Source organism: Rhinatrema bivittatum, chromosome 8 (assembly GCF_901001135.1).
Source record: "Rhinatrema bivittatum chromosome 8, aRhiBiv1.1, whole genome shotgun sequence".
NCBI classification, from domain to species: domain Eukaryota; kingdom Metazoa; phylum Chordata; class Amphibia; order Gymnophiona; family Rhinatrematidae; genus Rhinatrema; species Rhinatrema bivittatum.
Genome location: NC_042622.1, coordinates 158579637 through 158592341, shown reverse-complemented (window position 1 = coordinate 158592341; position 12705 = coordinate 158579637).

The following is a 12705-nucleotide window of genomic DNA, read 5'->3' as shown; positions in this document are numbered from 1 at the left end:
AGCTGCTCCGATTTCGGAGCGGCTTCTGAGGGAACAGGGAAAGTCATCAGGGCTCCCCTGGGGCTCGGCGCATGCAAGGTGCACAAGTTTGCAACCCCCTTGCACGTGCCGACCCCAGATTTTATAACATGCGCATGGCAGCATGCGCATGATATAAAATCTGGGGTCAGCGAGACTTGGCCAAGATGGCGGCGTGAGCAGTTGTGTGGTTTGCCGCTCCTGAATTTTGTTCTAACCTTGATTAGGATGCCGGTGAAAAGGAAGGGCAAGGTTTGAGTTTTCCCCCCCCGAGCCGTCCCTACCTGTTGCTCAGACGCGGATTACAAGCTTCACAACCGCCTTAGTGGCGAAAACGGGTGACGAAATTCCTGCTTCGGTAGCTGGAGAGGGAGCTCCAGCACCGCTTGGGGAAGTTACTCTCAGTCCCCCGGATTGTCGACCTCCACCGGCGCCCGTGTTGCGGGCAGACTTCCAGCAAGCGGCCCCTACCAATGACATGACTCATTCCCCGGATGGGGGACGCCGAGACCGGGAGGCAGTGCTGCCCTCAAGACTTTCCTCAAGCCTGCTAGGAACAGCAGCGACGCCGGGCTTGGAAGACTTGGAGCCCTCCTTGTCTCCTGTTGACCCGAGTGAGGAAGGACAGAGGCTGCTGGAAGTTTTGACGGTGGATTCTTCAGGGTCGTCGAGGGAACGGGAAAGGGGTGAGTTCTCTACTCCCCCTAAACCGGCAACGGTGACTCTGGATGTTCTGTGGGAACTAATGGCCAGCATTGGTCAATTTGTGAAAGAAGCAGACAGCAGATATAAGAAAGTGGAAGCTGAAATGCAGTCCCTGAATCTTAATGTTGGAAAACGGCTATCAGACATTGAGAAAACATCTATACAAGTTCAAACTGTAAATGTTAAGATGATTAAAGATCTAGGATATCAGTCAAAGAGACTGGAATCATTGGAGAACTATAGTAGACATTTGAACTTGAGATTTCTGAACTTCCCGTGTGCTTTAGGGGAGGATGTACAAAGCACATTAAAAAAGTTTTTCCTCTAGAATTTAAAATTTGGAGAATCTAATCTACCAATAGTCAATAAAGCCTATTTTCTTACAAAGATTGAAAGGAGAATCACAGAAAACCAATTAGGTCTCTTAGATAATCTTACACAATTCATAGAAAGTTCTGCCATTGAGATAATGGGCAGGGGTACTTTAGTATCTTTTGTCATGGAAAAGGATATCAGTAACGTAACGAAGGCATACTTTCAAAATGCTGCAGAAAATTTCTATGGTCAATTGGTCAAGATTTTCCCTGACTTTTCTAGACCTACTCAATTAAGAAGGCAGGAATTTATCAAACTAAGACCACAAGTAGTGGCCTTAGGGTATACGTTTCTATTGAGATATCCTTGCAGGTGTCTCATTAAAGGCAAAGGTGAAAATTTTGCATTTACAGAGGTAGAACAACTTAAATCTTTCTTAAATGCAAGAAATGTGGCTATAGTCCCATGGCAAGAAACTTAGGCAATCATTAAAGTTATTACCACTAAAAAACGTTAAGCCAGTTTTTCTTTGTTAGATATTGTTAGTATCTCCCTTTAAAGTTTCTGGCCATGCTCTCAAATTTTTGTTTCCTGAGATAGCATATAAGTTGAGATTGGGAAAATGTGATAATGAATTGTTTAATTTCTATATGCTTATCTGTATTTTCATTTTCCTGTAAAGTATAATTTATGTATACTTTGAAAATTTAATAAACTGTGAATTGAAAAAAAATCCGGGGTCAGCTCGCGCAAGGGTGCACACTTGTGCACCTTGCGCGTGCCGAACCCTAGGGGAGCCCCGATGACTTTCCCCATTCCCTCCGCACCCCCCACTTTCCCTTCCATTCCCCTATCTAACCCACCCCCCAGCCCTATCTAAATCCCCCTCCAACTTGTTTTCCATAGTTACGCCTACCTCTGCAAAATAGGCTCGGCGCGCACAGGGGCAGGTTTTCAGGATTACGCGCGTAAGTTACTCATGTAACCCTTTGAAAATCTGCCCCATCGTGCTCAATTGCATCAGGCACCCACAGTTGCATCAGGCACTCAATACGAGCATTTGTTTTCATCTCTCTTCTTCAGGCTGATTTTTTTCTAATTTTTCTGAAGTTGCTGAATTGTCTTATATTAAGCACCCCTTGTTATGGGTGTCCAAATTATGTGGACATAAGAATTTTTTTTTAATCAAGCAAATAAATATGTTTCTCCACCAAAAGCAGTAAATTAAAGTGTCACAATAGTACTACGTAGGAGGACACACTCATTGTAATACAAAGGACCACATTTTTTAATTTTTCATGAGCCTTTGACTCACAAATTGACTTTACTCTACTTCTGGGGCTGAAGTTAAATTTGCAGAATTAAAAAATGTGGGGGTCATTTTCAAAGGAGTTACGCATGTAAATGTGACATACTATCGTAGCAATTTTCAAAAGCTATTTACTCGAGTAAAGTGCACTTACTTGAGTAAATCCTATGGACAATTCAATGGCATATATTGTAGCAATTTTGAAAAGCCCACTTACTTGAGTAAAGTGTATTTACTCGAGCAAAAACCAGTTTTGCTCGAGTAAATGCTTTTTAAAATCTACCCCAATATCTTCATCTACATGGAATTTATATGTGATGGGCACTATTGGCTGCATTTTTTGGGCATGTGTTTTGGACGCGTTAATCTCCTTATTGCATTGGGTGCTAGTCTAGTGCATCCAAAACGCGCATCCAACCATGTGTAATCCTTTATTGCATCAACTCCTTAGCTTTTTAGTGCTGTTTCAGATGGGAAAATTTAAGAAAGCATAATACGAATATAACTGATATATTTATTTACACATTTTTGTAAATATTTTTCTGAAAATATCCTCCCCCAGAGCAATGTATAGAAATAACGATAAAAATATAATATACAATGAATAAATATATAGAGGTCTGTAATCTAAAGATTTTTGCAAATAAAATAGGCTTTAACCCATATAAATCTGGGCCCTTAAAACTACCCCTTTCCTGGTAACTTTGTCTATATAAAATTTATTTTTGTGGTAATAAATGTCTCAAAATTAATAGATAAAAAAGGGGTGAGGTTGAAGGCATGCTGAGAGCAAGCTAGCATATTTATCTGGGTAGCAACATTTTGAGCTCTGATTAAATTTGTGTGGACAAGTCGGGCCACACAAATAGCTGTCTTAAAGTTATCTGGATAACTACATCCAGATATTTAATCAGAAAACTTACCCAGATATGTTGAGCTGAATATTTGCATAGAGATAACTGGATAAAGTTATCTGATTATTTTACTTTACTCACTTAGGGGTAGATTTTATAAATTTATGCAAGCGCGTACTTTTGTTCGTGCACCAGGCGCGAACAAAAGTACGCTGGATTTTATAAGATATGCGCGTAGCCACGCGCATCTTATAAAATCCAGGGTCAGCGCGCGCAAGGGGGGGCACACTTGTGCAACTTGCGTGCGCCGAGCCCGGCGCGCGCTGCCTGTTCCCTCCGAGGCCGCTCCGAAATCGAAGCGGCCTCGGAGGGAACTTTCTTTCCACCCCCCTGCACCTTCCCCTCCCTTCCCCTACCTAACCCCCCGGCCCTATCTAAATCCCCCCTCCTACCTTTGTTGGCAGATTTACGCCTGCTGAAAGCAGGCGTAAATCTGCACGTGCCAGCGGGCTGCTGGAGTGCCATCACCCGACCCGGGGGCTGGTCCGGAGACCTCGACCACACTCCCGGGCCGGCACCATGTCCCCGGTCCCACCCCGAACTGCCCCCTGACCCCTGACATGCCCCCGGACATGCCCCCTCCCCGCCCCTTTTACGAAACCCCGGGACTTACGTGCTTCCCGGGGCTGTGCGAGCGCCGTGGCCTATGCAAAATAGGCCTGCCGGCGTGCGAGTGCCCTGCGTGCGTAAATCCGGCCGGATTTACGCGCGCAGGGCTTTTAAAATCCGGCCCTTAATGTATTTTTTAATAAGGATTTCATACTATACACCTAGAAAACATTATAGCAAATCTCCCAAAAATATATCCTGTCTTTTCTGGTGCTAACTTGAAATTTTCCTCAAAACTTAGAAGCGTTTGGATAGATTTGTCATTAAGGGACAAGGAGATAAGGCCGGAAAATTAGAAAAAAAAAAAAAAAAGAGAAAAACTTAATCAGCAGAAAGTAAAATGGCAGAGAGGTGAGTATTGGTAAGTCCACCCACAATCAATGAATCCTTCATTGAGACAATATCCCAGGCAGTGTTAATGGTATTGGAGTCTAAATTTGACAATATACATACTAACCTGGAAGAATTGAAGGGATCTATGGCTGAGATTGGACAGAGAGTTAATGTGACAAAAGGGAGGATACCTGTTTTAGAGGAAGACACAAACATAATGATGGGCAAAATGGCGGATCTAGAGAGAAGAATCGTGGCGTATCAAAGTCAAATCTAAGATCTGGAAAACGATTTCATTGGAACAATTTAAGATTTGAGGACTTCCCAGATAGTGTTCCCAATCATGAATATTACTTTCGGCAGTCCGTGGCTGCCCCCATGAAACGCCATACTCACCATCCCAGCTGGACCATCACTACCAACTTCTGACATGGCCTAGGGATGCCATGTTTTGGCATGGCAAAAAGACAACAGCTCCTCATGCTAATTCCATCCTGCCATGCCAATTCCAGTCTGCCATGCTCTTCCTTAGGTGTGTGTACTCCATACCTCCCTCCATTTAAAGGGCCCGCAGTGGGAAAAGCTCTGCAGCACCTACTAATGACATCGCATGCCATGCCCTATAAAGGACTCACTCTCTCCTTCCCCCAGTGCCTCAGCAACATTTCCTGTCTTAGTCTTTATCCAGCTTGTCTTCAGGCCTCGTTCCACTATCTTCGATTTGTCTTAGGGATGTGCAGAAGGCACGGATTCATCCGATTCAGTATTCATATTCGTCAGGACCCAAATACATTGCATTCGTTCAATGGGATACCCGATCCGTTGAAACATTTTATTCATTTTCCGGTTCCCATTAAAGTCAATGGGGGAAGTATTTGCAGCCTATTTTGGGCTGCAGAATAGGGGTTTTCTTATCAATTCTGATGAAACGTCTGGGGAGCAATCATCAGAACAAGAAAAGAGCTCCAAGGTACTTAGACTGTGACAAAGTGGCACCAAAGTGGCATGAATAGCCTAAGGCACTGTAAAGGGGGAAAGGGGTACCAGAAGTGGCAAGAGTGCTTTAACAGAGGCACAAAGCACAGTAGCGAGAGTGTCAAAAACACACCACAGCTTCAAAAGAGAGCACCAATAACAGATGCATGAACCCTCGAAGGCAGCACGACAGGCAAAGCGGCAAGACAAGTGGCATCAACATCCTACAGCACAATGAAGGGGGAACATAGCAAGCAGAAAGACTAGCACCAACACACTGAGGAACCATGATAGTGGCAAGAACACTACAAGGAGTTGTCTGGTGTATGGCATCCTTGAAAGGCTGCAGGATGTTTACCAGCTGACTCATGACTAACCAATCATAATGACCTAGGGGATTCTGCACACCTATGTCCATTGAACCAAAACGTTCATGAAGGGGTTTCTGCAGCTCCACTAACCTCTGCAGCATCATATAGGTGGAATACTACCAGGTGGCAATGTCTTGAATAAGACGCTTGTGAGGCATCTCCAAATCAGTCTGCTTTTGTCGGAGAACCTTCCCCGCCTTCACACTTCTGTGGAAGTGCGCTGCTATGTTCCTGCACTTGTATATTAAGTCCTGCCCCAACCCCAGAGCTGACTTCACTACCAGGTGCAGAGTGTGTGCAAATCATCGGATGTTCTTAAAGCACCCTTCAGTTATTGCCTTAACCATGTTTGCACCATTGTCTGTGACAAAGAACCCTGCCTGAGAATTCCTACTTGCTGGTGTAGTTGCCAGCCCTCCAGATTTGTCTGATGCATGCTGGAATATTGGCTGCGGTATGGGCTGGTGTAGTTGCCAGCCCTCCAGCATCTGTCTGATGCATGCTAGAATATTGGCTGCGGTATGGGCCTGACAGACAGGTATGGTCAGTCAGGTGCAGTAAAGCCTACCTCCAACCTGATACTTGTTCACTAATAGAGCTGCTGCCTGCCCCTGCCTCAGCCAGGTCGCACTAGTGTGCTGTCAGGGAGAGGTAAGTGTGTGCAGCATTCATGGTGGTCCAGATATCGCAGGTGAAATGCACACTCCCCTCTGCCTTAGCTAGCAACGCTTGCATGCGACTGCGACACTGCTTGTACAGGCTGGGGATGACCTTTCTGGTAAATGTGGTTCTGGAGGGGACTTTGTAATTTGGAACTACGACCTTCAGAAAATGCTTGAAACCTACATTCTCCACTATCTGCAACGGCTGGTCATCAAGGGCAATCATTTCCCCAATGCTCCTGGTTACAACTTTTGAGGCTGCCTGCCTCCAACCCCGGGATAGCATTACCACACTCCACCCCATTTCCTCCATGGTGGGATGTCACTTCTGCCACATGTCAGGGGGTTGTTGCCCTGCCACCTGACTGCTAGAAGGGGCTGAGGGTGTGGGGTGACTCTGCTCCTTTTCAACCTCTTTACGCTGCTTGGAAGGGGTCCCCTGACTGGTACTGCCATCATCCCCAGTTGGCAGTACTGTTGTTGGGTGTTGCCTCTTCATATGATGCATGCTGCCAAAATTAGATAGATGTCCCATTTGCTTCCCTCTGCTAATATCCCTGCCACAGTAATTATACCGAGCAAAACGCCGGTCCTCCGTAACTTTAAAGTGGCTCCAGATGACAGATGTCTTTCGTGATCCTCCCTTCTGTATAGCTTTGGGGGTGGATACTGGCATTGGAGCTGAAGTAGTGGGTGCACCCTGAGAAGCAATGCCAGGGGCATCAGTCACACTCTGTGCCTGCGCTGACTGCTCTTCCGCCCCCTCATCATCATCAGTTTCATCTCTCCCCTGCTGCACTGAAGTGGAGGCTAAGACAGGACTAACTAATCCTCCTAAAACTTCGTCAGCTATTACTGCTTCCGTTTCTGATGAGAATCCCACACAAGATTATTCTTCATCTGATTCAGAAGCAAACAGTGCCTGCACTACACTGTCAACACTATGTTGAGACTGCTGTCCCACTGCTGTTTTTGGGTGTCGACATTTTGTCTGGCATGACTCAGCCGCCCCTTCCCTCACCTCCAAAACTACAGGGTCAGAAACAGGTGGTGGCGAAGCATCATGTTTAGATTTCATTTTTTTCCGGATGGAACTGCCTACCCCTCCAAAGAGTTTAGATTGCAACAGGAACCTTTTTAACTTTATTTGGAGACTGGCACCAGTGCCTTTTAAAGTGCCTCCTCTGCCAGTCCCTATCACTCGACCACATCTAGCTTCCCTGACATTATGTATTTAATGTCACTGCCTACTAGGGATTTCACAGACCACTGCTGTCCCAATATACTTGAGTCTGCAAAATTGGTTGCCCATGGGCACAGTGCCTTGATGTGCACTAATGTAATGTGTGTGCACACAACAAAGTGGTAACTAAAAAAGAGGCCCACTGGGGATTTGGCTTCACAGACCACTGCTGTCCCAATATACTTGAGTCTGCAAAACTGGCTGCCCACGGGCACAGTGCCTTGATATGCACTAATGTAATGTGTGTGCACACAACAAAGTGGTAACTACAAAAGAGGCCCACAGGGGATTTGGCTTCACACACCACTGCTGCCCCAACTAAAAAAGAGGCCCACTGGAGACTTAGCTTCACAGACCACTGCTGTCCCAATATACTTGAGTCTGCAAAACTGGCTGCCCACAGGCATAGGGCCTTGATGTGCACTAATGTAATGTGTGTGCACACAACAAAGTGGTAGCTACAAAAGAGGCCCACTGGGGATTTGGCTTCACAGACCACTGCTGTCCCAATATACTTGAATCTGCAAAACTGGCTGCCCACGGGCACAGTGCCTTGATGTGCACTAATGTAATGTGTGTGCACACACCAAGCTTATAACTACAAAAGAGGCCCACTGGGTATTTGGCTTCACAGACACCTACTGTCCCAATATACTAGAGTCTTCAAAACTACTCAGTGCCCACTGGCACTGATGCCCAGTGTACAGAGAGTCTGATTGAGTTCAATTAAAAGAATGCAGTTAACAAAAAAGCTGGAATTGTTGGCACAGCAGGAAAATCGATGAAATATATTTTTCAATGGAAATTCTAGCAAACTAGCTTGAAAATGTAAGAACATAAGAACATGCCATACTGGGTCAGACCAAGGGTCCATCAAGCTCAGCATCCTGTTTCCAACAGTGGCCAATCCAGGCCATAAGAACCTGGCAAGTACCCAAAAATTAAGTCTATTCCATGTTACCGTTGCTAGTAGTCAACTTAATTAATAGCAGGTAATGGACTTCTCCTCCAAGAACTTATCCAATCCTTTTTTACACACAGCTATACTAAATGCACTAACCACATCTCCTGGCAACAAATTCCAGAGTTTAATTCTGCGTTGAGTGAAAAAGAACTTTCTCCAATTAGTTTTAAATGTGCCACATGCTAACTTCATGGAGTGCCCCCTGGTCTTTCTACTATCCGAAAGAGTGAATAACCCACTCACATCTACCCGTTCTAGACCTCTCATGATTTTAAACACCTCTATCATATCCCCCCTCAGCCGTCTCTTCTCCAAGCTGAAAAGTCCTAACCTTTTTAGTATTTCCTCATAGGGGAGCTGTTCCATTCCCTTTATTCTTTTTCCAGCTGAATTCAGCTTCCTAGTTCATGGTCCTTGTTATTATGTAACTTTCTTACTTTTCTGCTTTACCTCCACTAATTATAAAAAGTTGTTCCTTTGTTATGTTATGTTACACTGATCTACCCCTGTTCGATGTAAACCGACCTGATATGGTATTTAACCTTGAAGGTCGGTATAGAAAAATGTTAAATAAATAAAAATAAATAAATCATTTTGGTAGCCCTTCTTTGTACCTTCTCCATCGCAATTATATCTTTTTTGAGATGCGGTGACCAGAATTGTACACAAGATACGGTCTCACCATGGAGCGATACAGAGGCATTATGACATTTTCCGTTTTATTCACCATTCCCTTTCTAATAATGCCCAACTTTCTTTTTGCTTTTTTGACTGCCGCAGCACACTGAACCGACAATTTCAATGTGTTATCCACTATGATGCCTATATCTCTTTCTTGGGTAGTAGCATCTAATATGAAACCTAACATTGTGTAACTATAGCATGGGTTATTTTTCCCTATATGCATCACCTTGCACTTGGCCACAATAAATTTCATCTGCCATTTGGATGCCCAATTTTCCAGCCTCACAAGGTCTTCCTGTTATGGGAGTCTCTGTTAGTGGACCCTTGGGGCGACCTGCTGGAGACTGGGAAAGGTGGTCAATGTCTCTAATGAATAGCAGGCCGGGAGGCAGATGTTCAGGCGGGATGTAGATGCTCTTCACCCTGGAAGCTGGTACTGCCCTGGGAGGAGCCCGTAGGAGCCCAACCACTGGGACTTAAGTGGCTTCACCCTTGGAAGCCGAAGCCCCCCCGGGAGGAGCCCATAGGGGCCTGGCCGCTGGGACTTAGGGGGGTTGTGGATCAGGACATGTAACTGGAACCAGACTAGGACAATAGCAATACTGTAACTGGGCTCGGGTTCTGGAACCAGGCAGGAACTGTAGCAGGATTCGGGTACTGGAACCAGGCAGGAACTGTAGCAGGATTCGGGTACTGGAACCAGGCATGAACTAAGCAGAACATAAGAAGAACATAAGAAAATGCCATACTGGGTCAGACCAAGGGTCCATCAAGCCCAGCATCCTGTTTCCAACAGTGGCCAATCCAGGCCATAAGAACCTGGCAAATACCCAAAAACTAAGTCTATTCCATGTTACCATTGCTAATGGCAGTGGCTATTCTCTAAGTGAACTTAATAGCAGGTAATGGACTTCTCCTCCAAGAACTTATCCAATCCTTTTTTAAACACAGCTATACTAACTGCACTAACCACATCCTCTGGCAACAGATTCCAGAGTTTAATTGTGCGTTGAGTAAAAAAGAACTTTCTCCGATTAGTTTTAAATGTGCCCCATGCTAACTTCATGGAGTGCCCCCTAGTCTTTCTACTATCTGAAAGAGTAAATAACCGATTCACATCTACCCATTCTAGACCTCTCATGATTTTACACACCTCTATCATATCCCCCCTCAGTCGTCTCTTCTCCAAGCTGAAAAGTCCTAACCTCTTTAGTCTTTCCTCATAGGGGAGTTGTTCCATTCTCCTTATCATTTTGGTAGCCCTTCTCTGTACCTTCTCCATCACAATTATATCTTTTTTTAGATGCGGCGACCAGACTTGTACACAGTATTCAAGGTGCGGTCTCACCATGGAGTAATACTGAGGTATAACGACATTTTCCGTTTTATTCACCATTCCTTTCCTAATAATTCCTAACATTCTGTTTGCTTTTTTGACTGCCGCAGCACATTGAACCGACGATTTCAATGTGTTATCCACTATGACGCCTAGATATCTTTCTTGGGTTGTAGCACCTAATATGGAAACCAACATTGTATAATTATAGCATGGGTTATTTTTCCCTATATGCATCACCTTGCACTTATCCACATTAAATTTCATCTGCCATTTGGATGCCCAAATTTCCAGTCTCACGAGGTCTTCCTGCAATTTATCACAATCTGCTTGTGATTTAACTACTCTGAACAATTTTGTGTCATCTGCAAATTTGATAATCTCACTCGTCGTATTTCTTTCCAGATCATTTATAAATATATTGAAAAGTAAGGGTCCCAATACAGATCCCTGAGGCACTCCACTGTCCACTCCCTTCCAGTGAGAAAATTGTCCATTTAATCCTACTCTCTGTTTCCTGTCTTTTAGCCAGTTTGAAATCCACGAAAGGAACCAAGCTGGTACTGAAGCAAACTAGCCGGTACTTTAGCAAACCAGCAGGAACCAAGCAGGTACTGTAGCAGGCAGGCAGGAACCAAGCAGGTACTGTGGCAGGCAGGCAGGAACCAGGCAGGTACTGTAGCAGGAACGGAGCGACGAAGTAAGGCGAGTCACTCCAGAGCACAGAGCAACAGGAAACCGGGAGGCTAACCCATTGCAAGGCAAAGACTGGATGACCGCGGCCAGCTTATCAAGACCGCGGCGTCAGATGTCAGGAGTTGGGCGGAGTCACCACTGGCAGGAAACGGCCTAGAAAAGCGCCCAAGTGGTAAGCGCACGCCTAGGACCCGGGCGTCCATGGGAGACCTCACAGTGGTGCAGCCCCCGCGGGGACGCCACCAAATAGGCTGCAAACCATGCCATTTTCATATGTGAATATATCACAAAGTCATCCTGTTCATCAACTTCTATCCAGAAGTAAGTTAAAGTTACCACTGAAGACATTCCACAAAATAAATCCCCTCATGAACCATGATGGTGAAACAGTCAATGATGCAATTCTAATTTCCCCATCATAGCTACAATGATTCCCTCTAGAAGCAAAAAACAGCCTCTAAAATAGTCAGCATCCATTTACCATAGTTATGAGATACCATAATGCAGCATAATCATTGCTTTCACTAACACATAACCCTCATTGTACTTTTGAGCAACATTTTCACACAAAAAACTGTGCTGTTCCATAAGCTGTGTTGATTGTAAAGAATGACTTCCTAAACAAACATGTCCCAGCTTTTTGTCTCTTACCTGCAGTATGGTATCTGACAGCTCTTACTTATCAATGTACTCATGGGGACGGTAACTTTGAAACAGCCACGTGGGTGAACATGTATGCACATATGCTGGTTTGCATCAAAGGACGTGGCCATATTATAACACATGTGCGTATAGGCGCACATGGTATAAAATAGTCTGCATGGGCATACATGTATGCACAATTTTATATTGAGGCAGGCTTGTGTGCACAAATGCTGGCTCTATGGAGAAGTGGAGGTATATTAATAGACGTGCGCCGATGCAAATCCCAGTTTTTCCAGTTTGTTCCCAGTTCGCTCAGTCAAAGGATAGGACTTCCTAACTTCCTTAGCCAACTAGCCTTTTACCCTGTTAGCCTCAACCCTTAAAACCCCCATCCTCTTTAGGTTTTTTTTGTTTTGTTTCAGGACTTGCATGCCATCCACAGCAAAAGTAAAGTTTGTGATAAGGGTCCCCAGCGTGTGCTTGTGCGTGTAAATACTTACGTGCAGATTTCATGGAGAAATCTAGAAATGGCCTTGCCCCACCCAGATCACACCCACACCTCACGTACACCCCACCCTGCCCCTTTTTTGTGAAAACATTTCTGTGCGCATACCGGAATAAAACTATTCATGCGCTTTTTAATATCCATGCAGCATGCACCATGTACTTCTGTGTATATCTCCCGGCTTCGGCGCATGTCAGGCTTTTAAAATTTGCCTTTAAATAGTTTTCTCTCTAAAAGTAGGCCAAGTTCATATTTACACCTAATCAGTTCAAGCAATATTATACCCATTCTCTATATCCCATTTCCAAGTGATCTATAATATTTTCTCTTGTAGATGAAAATGGAAAATGGAGCAATCACATTAGCAAAAGAGTTACAAGAGATTTCATTTAAAAGGCCCAATACTGTTCTTACTGTAGTA